At 37.1% G+C, this 11,900-nt stretch overlaps 1 long non-coding RNA gene across 1 annotated transcript in view; it reads right to left on the minus strand.

Annotated features, from left to right (window-relative positions):
- Positions 1-5,080: 5,080 nt before the first annotated feature.
- The window catches only part of LOC125483585, a 19,248-nt gene continuing 12,428 nt past the window's right edge, over positions 5,081-11,900 (minus strand). The window contains exon 3 of the long non-coding RNA XR_007262537.1: positions 5,081-7,950. This is a non-coding gene — a long non-coding RNA (uncharacterized LOC125483585). The remainder of the gene's footprint in view (positions 7,951-11,900) is intronic.

The raw sequence follows: 11,900 nt of genomic DNA on the forward strand, positions 1-11,900 counted from the left end.
AGCTTTCCTGCTCCTCTGATGCTGCCTGGCCTGCTGTGTTCCTCCAGCTCCACACTATGTTGCCTCAGTCAGCACTTCTTACTATCTCAGATTAAATTGGAGTTTTCTTTCCAGTCTCAGTACGATATTGTAATGCCTAAACCTACCCCGTCAGAATGAAGTTGCCTTCCATTTGTCCAGCCTTCAGTGGATCCAGAAATGGGTGGGTTGCAGGCGAGATGGGGGGGCCATGAATGTGGAGGTGGGAAAAGGGGGCTCTGAATGTGTGGAGGGACTCATCCTTTCCTATCTGTCCAATCTCACTTCCCCGCTTTCTCACTCATTCCTCCAACCTCACTCCCCTCCTCTATCTTCACTAAACCTCTGTAATGTTACTTCCCTCCTCCGTCTTCACTATTCCTTTCTAACCTCGCTCCCCTCCTGCATCCTCAATCTCCCTCTCTAACCTCATTCCCTCTCCATCCTCACTCTCCTCCTACATCTTCACTGCCCACTCTCTTCCCTCCCCCTGCTGAACCCCTCCTCAATAGTGTGTTTCTGCGCATGCACAATGCAGTTTTTGTGCATGATGGTCATCGGAATTTTAAGTGACAATTGTGTCTGGTGCGTTTCCGAATTAATACATACACAGTTGCCTGCAGTTGCAGGTGTCAGCAGACACTGCCTTATGAAAAAATGAGATCATGGGCTCATTCTCAAAATTTAAATCTGGCATTTACTTAATTAATGTAGATTTTGATAACAGAAAAACATGACAATTTCAGTGGAAGTCTAAACACCAATGTCATTGCAAGCCATAATTTACAAGTCACGTACTCTCTTTCACAATTTATTCATTTGTGTAACTGCAAATTAGTACAATAAAAACGTAACAACCAAAGACATTGTTTACCTGGCTATTTCTTTAGACAAAACATAACAGCTGGGTTGGGCTCAAGAAACAATTCACACCAGTAAATTTGTCTATTGTAATATATACAAATTGCAATAAACATCCTGTAACTTCTGCAGGTGGCACATAACACTAGCCGCAATTTCTGTCCATTATTGTTTGACAGTGACAAGTAGACTTCATTGTGTTATAATATGAGATATCCTAAATTGTTCATAACAAAACTACTTTCACATTTCTTCCCATTTTGATGAAATTGTGGCTAATTATTAGTAGTCAAAGTTGCCAGAAAATTGCATATATTATGCAGGTTACATTTTAAGAACTACTTGACATCTAAAGATACAACTGCTTGCAAGTGGGACATAAAGCAGATTTCTGATTAAGCGCTTGTTTAAGTTTACCCACCTTAGGAATTACTGTATCTAATGTAACAAGCATTTAGCAGAGGTTTCTGCCTCTGGAAGAAGAGCTTGTGTTTGCACATTTTATTCTGCATTGATAAAGAACACATGAAATAATGACTTTCCCTGGAGGAAAATAAATTGTCAAACGTATCCACATAGGTGTAGGTTTGTGCTATCCCGTTCACAGTATTCAAAGAGGAATAGAAAATATGTAAACATGCCATGTAGCTACACTGTATCTTAGTAACAGAAAATTCCTGAAAAAGTGATTGTTGCTGCACTGCGATGGGTTACTGAAAAAGATTTGAATTGAATTTTCATGGGTCAATGACTTTAAATAATGCAATAACACAAGCATACTGGCTGATCCCATGTAAAACTGCTGAAGAAGTAGACATATTAGTACTGTCCAACAACTATTAATTAATTCTGCGGCTAGAGAGATAATTATCAATAATTAATACAGTTGTAGGCAGATTTTGAATGAATTGTGTATGTCACAGACATCTCTTCCCAGCTGAATTATATATGGCAATTAAATGAAAGTTCTCATTGTAATTGTTTGAAATACAGTGACAATGATGGGATTAAATCGTGAATAATATTGTCGGAAACTTCAAATTTCCCAATTTATTTACAAATAGTAGCCACAGCTTTTTGTTTTTAGTAAATTGTATCCAGTTTGTCCTTCACTCTGTAAAGTCTCACAATTACACCATTTCCTTGGCTGAGGCTGAATTTATGTTCTGAGGTCAAGACCTGATGCTGGACACATTTCATGCAATTTCATGCTCCTCATGCAATCCTTGATAAGCAGTGTTAGTCAAAATGCAGACTCCTAAGGTTTGAGAGCAAATTGAGAAATGACAAATCAGTGGCCCTCCATTCGAAATGGAAGCTCCCGATGCAGATAACACAGATAGAGAAAGAGGGTGCCTCCTAAGCACTGCTTTTCTCTGACCTGCAAGCTCCATCCTCAAGCTACATTTCAGCATCAGGAAGCTACAAGCCCACTGGAAAATTCTATTTGGCTTTTGCTGACTGACCTTAGTGGACAATTAATTGTAATGGGTTATCCACCACAGGGGCTGACACACCTCTACACCCACAAAAGAGAACAGCCCAGAGACAGGACCATGGCTGGAGACTAGCATGCCATCCAAGGAAATTGTGGGCACATCTGTCACTAGTTGCGTTTCTGTGGCCCCTTTTTTTGCCTATACTAGAAGTAAGCCCATAGGAGGTGCATGAGGGCAGCCTGAAGTTATTGATCTTCTGATTTGAAAGGCACTTATCTTGAGGAGTCATTACTGTAACACAGGTGAGATACAATTTTACAATTGGGGAGAATCATTGTCTTAAGCTTGTTACCTTCAACACATGTTACTTTAACAAATTGTTCTTCACACTTAAAGTATGAATCTCATCGCAGTTGATCAAATATTTATTTCAACTGCATTTTGTTAAACATATGAAGGAATAGAAATTCAAATTTAGTAAACCTATGTAAAACCTTTTTGACAAGAAGTTGGTTAACGTTATGGCTGTGTGACTGATGGATTTGAAATTTAGCATGCTAAGACTAGAAGTTAACACTGCATGTCTGTAAGTATCACTGGCTTAAAATTATATATTGAACTCTTCAAACATACATATTTCACATATGTAAGATCATCATTTATGGCATACTGCTGCTATTTCTTATGCTTTTATTTCTAAGTTTAACTACTGTTCACATCATTCAAATATTGTCAAAACAAAATCTTTTTAAGAAGAAAAAATAAAGTTCACAGTACAGCAGTTTATGCTCATTCATAAATGCATGAGAAGCTATTTAACTGGGCTTCAAACAAGACAACTCAACTTATCCAAAATGCTTTCACTACAGATATATTAAGTAACCATTAATAAAGACTACAATAAAGTGTGCCAACTCTTTTGATAAATTAATAATCTTGCATCTATTGCCCTTCTGTCTAAAAACTTAAATTACATTTTCTTCACAAGAACCGCTCTTTACATATATTTTTCTTCCTCTCACCTTAACTCCTCTCGAAGCCTGTGACCATCATCAAATATGGACACTAGCATCCCTCTGGTACCTCTCTCAAGGGACCTATCTAGACCTGAGACTATATGGCATCTGTTCGTGCACCATGATCAATGTAACTTCAAGTAGAGGGACAAATATCAGAAATACCAAGACTAGGGATACTGAGACAAAACAACCACGTCACTCGTTGCTGGCATAAAGAGATGAGTAAAATGCAGGAACTGAACATGAATATTTGCTGTCCTGAATAAGTCAATTTCGCAGCACACAGTGCATTCACCAAATGAGTTAGTTTCTTTTACAAAAAACAAAAGTTACTTTTTTATTCGTACAAGTTAAAATCAGATCAAAGCATTTACTTCTATTGAGTATTGGTGAAAAAAGTACTCATTTTGCTGAAGCTTTTCATCTTGCGCTCACCAGGATAACTCATAATACCAAAATAAAGGGGAAATGACACTTATGCTGTATGAGAGAAGATTGTTGATTGGTTGGCAAGTGGTCTCTGATTGAAAGGAGTGTTGTTGTGAAGAATGCACCAATTAATGATAACTGACAGTTAATTGCCGTGCTTGGTGCATTCTCCATGGCAACACCTCTAGCAATCAGAGTCCACTTGCCAACCAATTGATATTTTCCTCTCATTTATTATAAATGTTACCTCCCCATTGCTTTGGTATTCTTTCAAATTGTCCTGAACAGTGCAGAGCAAAAAACTTTGACAAAGGGTTGTTTTGCAACAATACTCAAGTTTTGTTGACCATTACTTCTGTGCAAAACTAATTATGTTCTAAACTGTATTACAAAAGCACTATCTGCAAACAAAAATCTTAACAGCCATCTCAAATTCTAACTTCCCTGTGAGAAGCAACATTTCTAACTTGATATTTAAGGAAATTACAAAACACCGATTAGCAGCTCCTGTATGCTTAATGCAAAGGTACAACATGGATTCATTCAGATATTACTAAGTGATAACAACTATGATAAAATACCAGAGATGTTAGGCCATCTTCTGTTGCAATTAAAACAGAAGGCTCTGGACAAATTCAGTGGGTCTGGCAACATCTGTGGAGACAGAAACAGGGTTAACATTTTGAGTCCGAATTTGTTCCAAAGAACAGTCATATTGGACTTGAAATGCTAACTCTTTCTATCTCCACAGATGCGCCAGACCTGCCGTCCAGCACTTTTGGTTTGTATTTTAGATTTCCAGAATCTTCAGTATATTGCTTCAATCTTTTATTGCAGCTGCGGTTACGAGGTTTTTAAGGTAATAAAGGGTTAAGTAGTGAAAGATTATTTCCACTAGTCACCAAGATGGTTAGGATTGACAAAAATCAAAGATGGTCATTAAACAATTTAATAGTGGTGGTTTGAAAGAAAGTTGTCAGAATATGGCACTCTCTGTCACAAACTATTACTATTGTTGGATCCACAAATTCTTCCAAATTGTAATTAGTTATTTGAGAAAGAAAAATATTAAGTGAATAGACAAAGAACAGTTTGGATTTGATGGGATGGCCTGTGGCACAGATTTTATGTGCCAAAATAGCAGCTCTGTGTTGACGCATTCTGTGAATTCTACCTATGAAGTTGTATATTTCACAAGGTGCTGCACATCTTGCATTAGTCCTTTGAGTAGCATTTGTTTGGCTAATCTAAATGAAAAAAAATCAAGATTTACAATATTTTAATTTATTCAGAAACAAAATGAATGAAGACACATATTTTATAACTGCATATTTAACTTTGTCAATAACAATAATTAAATTTACAAAATGGATATTGATAGAACATATACATAATTTTGGAGTATAGTCAGTATACAAAGGATCAACCTGGACTGCAATATGTAAGCCCTACACTATAACAAGACTAATGAACATTTACATGGATATTGCTGAAAAACACTAGGTGTAACATATTGAAGAAACAAAAGAAATGTTATATTATCAAATAGGTGCAAAAGTCCAAAGTATTTGTAGTAGTGACTGGACAGTAATTCTTGAATGTAGTTTACTCAAAGACAGTTCCTTAATAAACTTAATGAAGATTATCATCCCCGATCAAAGATGTTTATTTGAATGTGGGCTAGATTTAGGATCATAAGAACTAGGAGGAGTAAGTGTTACGATGTTTCAAGTCTGCTCCATCTTTCAGTAAGATCTTGCCTAATGCTCAACCTCAATGTCACTTACACACTCTCCCTCCCTAATCACTCGATTTCTTCAATCTTCAAAAATCTATTGATCTCATTATTGACCATACCAAAATACTGCACAGGACAAACCCTGTCCTCTGAAGCAGAGAAATCCAAAGACGACTATTTTGCAAAAAAAGTGAAATATACCTTGGAAATGAGCAAATAAGAATGTTTCAAAAGTTTCCTTGTTAACTGTCTACTAACTGCCTGAGTTTTCTTCACCTCTTACAATGAAATCCAGAAAACAGCTTTAAAGAGAAAAAAACTAGATTCTTTTACCCAACGCAAACAGTGGCCACCTGGAGCAGTCTGTCATTGCTTCATGGAACTCCTTCAACAAAGGGCTGTTTCTGGCTGGGGTAGAAGTCATCCCATATAGAAGGTAGGCACAGCACGATATTATCAGGAGCAGAGAAATACCCTGAACTAGTTTAAATGCCAAAGCAGCTAAGGAGGTGGGACTAGGGTGGATGAATGTACATTTGTTAGAAATAAACTTCCTTGACCTTTTCCTTCAAGTTTGCCTGGTCTTATCTGATTTTAATTTATTTCTTTTGGGTGATCACGTATTGGACAGAATCTATACATGAAGCACAAGGCATCGCATTGTGTGAGACAGGCTGGATGGGCCGGAACACTTTTTCCAGTATGACATCACTTGGTTGTCCCATTTACTCCCAGTCCACAAATTGTCTGCCTTGTATGTTCAGCTTGACTCCAGCATTGCTACTTATTTAAGGAAGATATGAAGATTAGCCCCACAAAGACCGTCACAAATGACAATAACAACAATGTCAACGTTATTGTTGCTGTTGGATAGTACAGGGAAGCCATTTTCCCCAATTCTACCAGGCAACATAACCAAAATTGGAACACACTGTTCCAAAGAAGCGCAACTATAAATGTTCAAGCTCTGATTACCAAGCCTTGAGCTCAATTAGCATGGCAGCTGTGGGAAAGTCTTCTTGACATGTATTCATCTCACTTGGAACCTATAGTTTTCAGTTCAGTCATTCCCTAACTTTATCCTGTTTTGATTGACCAAACACTCACTCCTCCAAGGAAAAAGATTATTTTGAAACTTCACATGCAAGTGCAAGGTTGACTTTTGCAAATATCCATTTTGTATCAGACATTTGCAAAAACAGCTGGTGCAATTTATTTTCCATGTTGAATTTCCTTCTTTCCTCTCTATCCTTAAAGACATTTATGGAAATTTCTTTCTGCCTCAGCCAATTCCCACAGACAGACCTCACCTATTTCTAGAAAGAGTAACTGGATAGTGGAAACACTGGCCAATTTTATTACTCCAAGACATTGGATGACATTGAGTAATCCAGTACCAATCAAGGACCAATCAAGGATCATTTTGGTTCCTGTCTCATTCAGGTAGTCACTGGAAAAATTGGTAAGACATTGATGGATATGCAAATTTTGCAGCGTAACTTAGTGCCTGAAAACTGAGAGGACGCACAGCAATGTAGAATATTGGTTTTCTCTTAAATTTCAGCAAAACGACTGAAAATTTTAACCTTGTTACAATTTGTGTTTGTCACAAAGTGGTAATCTATGTTCCTCAGGAATTAATCTATAAACAATGCTTTTTGCTCTACTTTGGTAAACTTTTCTTTTATATTTGATGTTTTCTGATTACAGGATCCAGGCTTGACTATGTTCCTCAACTGTGTACAGAGTGAGTGAGTAGGACATTTCAGAATATAATTTCAAAAAAAGTCCTCAATACATGTATGAACAGACGTTTTAAAATAAAAGCAGTATTTACATACAATAGCCTCACAACAGAAAAATACTGCTATGCATAACCAAAATGTACAGTGGAATACTTTTGTTCATATTAAAATGTATTTAAAAAACTAGTACACGCATAACTAACAATGAAAAGTGTGAAGAAAAGAGCATGCCAATTGTGATTTTGTCAGTTCCTGTTCTCATCCTTTCTTTTAAATGAGCTATAAATTCAAGTTCAAAGGTGGTTACAAGAATGTCAGAAATATCACTTTAATATATTTTTCCTTGAATTATTTTATTGTGGTATATGCCATAAAATTTGTCGTTTTAAATATTAAGTCTTGTTCTTTCTAAAGGCTTTGTTAGTATCTTCAGTATCATCCATGGAAATAAATTGGTGGCTAACTGCAAGCAGTAATTTTGACTCCATCATCAAGCTACTGGGGCTGGTCTTGGAATTATCAGAGCTTTCATTCAATTTTCCATTTTCGTTTTCCTGTATTTCCTGAAGACTTTATTTGGATTTCAACCGTGCCCTTTCACTTGTTGACTTGCTCAGTCCACATGAGATACATGCAGTTTGGATTTGCTTCATGTTTTCCAGTGCCTCATTCTTAGCATTTTTCAGTAAGTCCCCTTGGCCCTGCATACGTCAAAGGTCTATGGTTACATTAATTCACTTATATTTTAACATATTTACAAAAATGTTTATCTACCATGTTCACTTTAAACAGTCACCAATAATGCATTTAAATCCCAACAAATTACAAAAAGAAAATTATTGGCCAGAATTTATAGAAAGTAAGACACTTGAGGAAAAAGGGAAGATTATAATTGTAGCATTCTGTCAACTGTACCCACTTATTGTTGTCTTATAACAAACGTTATCATATAAATATTTGAGAATGAAAATTCTGCACTGAGCCAGAAACCACTAATTTATATTAGTTCAAATATCTTAACTTAGTGCAAAATAACATGAGTGTAAAAGTACTGTGAACATTTCTTAGCGAGAGCTGATGATCATATATGTGCTATTTTGGTCACTTTGGTTAACATGCTTGCATCAATTTCTTGTGTGATTTTAGAAAAACATAATTAATTCACTTAAATAAGTTAACAGCTTAGTTGAAGTAGCATTGATGGAAATTTGACACAAATATAAATAGTAAAAATAGTACATACAGGATTTCAGTGCCCAAAGACACAGTGTAGATTGCTGTCGAATTATGAGCTTGTTATTACATTTATAACCTAATGGCATCATTGAGCATTCAGTTTGTCACTGTCAGCCAATAGTGAAGAAAATTTGGTTGAGAATAGAAGTCCTGCACTGCTGCCAAGAACATGTTTTGGTAGACAAGCAACAAGGCGTTTTTCATTTGCCAAGATGGGCCACCAGAATGAATTTCCAGAGTTGGAAGTTGTCTGTTACTTCCAACTCCTTGCAAGCAATATACAATGCTGACCACCATTTAGACCTGATATACACAAATACACAAAAATAAACTCCTCATTCAATAAAATAAGCAGCTTGAATTGATAAACTTATGGATTTTTCTCAGTAATTCCTTTTGTCACTCTATAAAGCCAGGAATGCTTCATGCTAGGGAACAGAACAATTTCTGCTTTCTTATTCATGTTAACAACAAGAACCCCAGTTCATGTGAACCACAAACAGATGCGGAGTTATACTCCTTTCTCTCTGCCACAATAATATATTTCAGCCCCTCCTCAAATCAGCAATGCGTCCTGCACCAATCAGAAATAATATCACTTCGACCAAGTTATGACCTTTGATCAAAATTTACGGCTGAATGTTCCCATCCTTAACTGTGTTTTTTTCTCAGCTGTGATATGGCACTCAACCCGCAATGGAACATGGTGGCTTTTCCCAAGTAATAGTTCAGGTCAGCTCTTATTATTATTAATGTTTTTGGAATCTGTCAGATAGAATTGCATGGATGTAAGGTGGAGGTGCACACTGTTAGTGCCATATTTAAAAGCCAGTTTTTCACCCCTTTAGATATGGAAAGCCTGGTACTTTCCATCACATTATGATCCTGAATTATTGTCACAAAGGAAAGACAGGCTAACTCCTTGCTTCAGCAACATTGACCTAGAGGTTTTGATTGACGGCATCGTAGAAAGGAGGGCAGTGCTTCTTCCTGCCAACCAGTAAAGGAGGCCACACCACCAGACTCAGACAGCTCGACTGAGATAGCGGCCTGGGCCAGTGCAGTGTCCCAAGCAAAGCACAATATCCAGCTGAGCAGGAAGAAAGTTAATGATATTCCATGCTCTGCAAGGGCAAGTATCACCATGTTTTCTCAGCTAGTGCACATTCGTGGGGCCATCACTCTCTCTGACTTACAGGCCTCTCAGCAAGACTCATGGACTATAACTATTGCATGCATCATTTCCACTCAACAGACCTCACCTAACCACTTATCAGAGGAAAGAGTCTTCCCTACTTACTCCATAAAAACTGTAATTCTAAATATCTTTATTAGGTTTTCCTTTAGACTGCTCTGCTCTAAGGAGAACAATCCTAACTTCCCGAATCTATCCACATAACTGTTCTTCCTTATACCCAGGTATCATTCTGTCAACCATCTCCTGTATCCTCGCCAGAGCATTGATCTGGACTTTCAAAAATGTGATTATCCCAAATGCACACAATACACAAGTTGAGGACTCGGCAAATGTTTGAAAAGACTAAACGTAACTTTCCTTGTTTGGTATTGAATGTCCCTATTTAGTAAACCAAGTACCCCAGATGCTTTCTAATCCATTTTAACAATTTTTCCAGCTATCTTCAAGTAGTTGGTAATATTCATCCCAGATTTCCATGCACTTCCACTTCTCACAATTGTACTGTTAAACACCAATACACAGCCTCTCCATGTTGTTTATTCTAAAATTCATCACTTCACAGTTAACTGCAATTAACTGTATTTGTCACCAGACTACGTCCTGAAGTCTGCTACAATCATGCTCACTACTTACTGTGTTGTTAAGTTTTTCCAGGGTAGCAGGGTCATTTGATTCCTCAGGGAGTGGCCATCTTTAGTGAGTCACCCTATCCCAGGGTTATGAGCCACGGCCAACTTTGGAACCAGTGAATTTTCAGTGGTGATGGCAGAAGAGTTAGAACCCCAAGGGACCACAGCTGCTTGGGAAGAAGATTTCTGTTTCTTTTAAATATACATAAGGAAAACAACAGGAAACCACCACATGTATTTTTTTTTCTAGTTACATTGTTCATTGCTTATTGATGTTGAAAATGAGAGTTCTTACGAGCAAATGGAAAGGAAAGTGCAAGACTTAAAGGGGCAGAGGGGATGAGCAGAAAACCTGTTCTTGGACAGAGCTCCATTACACATTTTGTAGTAACCCTACTACATGCCAAGCTACCAATGTCCCTTAAACACCTTGCGTTTTTATTTTATGAATAAGTCTGTTATGAGGCATGTTATAATGTGCTTAAAGTTCATATCTACATTTCTTGCATTATCCCTGTACTACCATTCAAATTACTTGGATGCTGGAAATCTGAAATATAAACAGAAAATGCTGGAAATACTCAGCAAGGAAGGCAGTTTCTGTGGAGAGAAAACAGACTTAGCATTTTAGATCAATGATCTTCCATTAGCACCTCTCTGTTACTTCATCAAATGATCTTTGATATGAGTTTTCTATTGCAGCATTTCTCAATTTCTCTCCATTATCTCATATTCTGCTCATAGGCTCCCAATATGTTTTGTATTCCATTATATATAAGACATACAGTTCAAATATGTTTTGCATAAATCCTTTTAGAACTTCCCTACCATAAGGCTTTACACTATCACTCAATGACTACTTCACTTCCTTGGTCTATGCCGAAATATCTTAAAGTTCACTTGTACCCTCCAAGTCACCTCCATAAACTTTTATGATCTGGTTCTGGGGAACTGGTAGGCAAATGTATCATGTGTTAGTAGGGGGACCTTTAAGAGACAGTGATCGTTCGTTTTCATAGTTAATCTAAATGTTATGATGCAAAGAGTAATCAAGATAAAATACATAGTTGGAGGAGGGCCAATTCAGTGGGATGTGAAATGGTCTGTGCCATATAAATTGAAATTAAAGATTGACAGGCAAATTTTTTTGGAATAATGGTCTGTCTTTGAAGAGGAGGTGGTTTGCATATGGTCAAAATACATTTCCAAGACAGGAAAAGATAGGCCAAATAATGCCAGATGAAAGGGATGATGAGATGACAAAGCCTGGAGGACAAAAGAGATAGAGACTGAGGGGGACAGGAAAAAAGTGTATATTACAGATTTCAGATTATTAATGCAGATGAGAAACAGGCTAAACATAGAATTTTCAAAGGGTAAGTGAAAAAAGAAAATGAGAAAGGCACAGAGAATGGGAAGAGAATGCTAACATAAAGGGAAATTTTAAAAAGAACAAGGTTAATAAAAGAAGAGATTTGATCAATTAGGTACCAAATGGAGGCAAAGGGTACAGCTGAGATGCTAAATGAACACTTTGCAACTCTCTTCCCCAAGGAACAAAATGCTGTTGGAGTCATATTGAAAGAAG

The sequence above is a fragment of the Rhincodon typus genome, chromosome 7 (genome assembly GCF_021869965.1).
Source record: "Rhincodon typus isolate 14 chromosome 7, sRhiTyp1.1, whole genome shotgun sequence".
NCBI lineage: Eukaryota > Metazoa > Chordata > Chondrichthyes > Orectolobiformes > Rhincodontidae > Rhincodon > Rhincodon typus.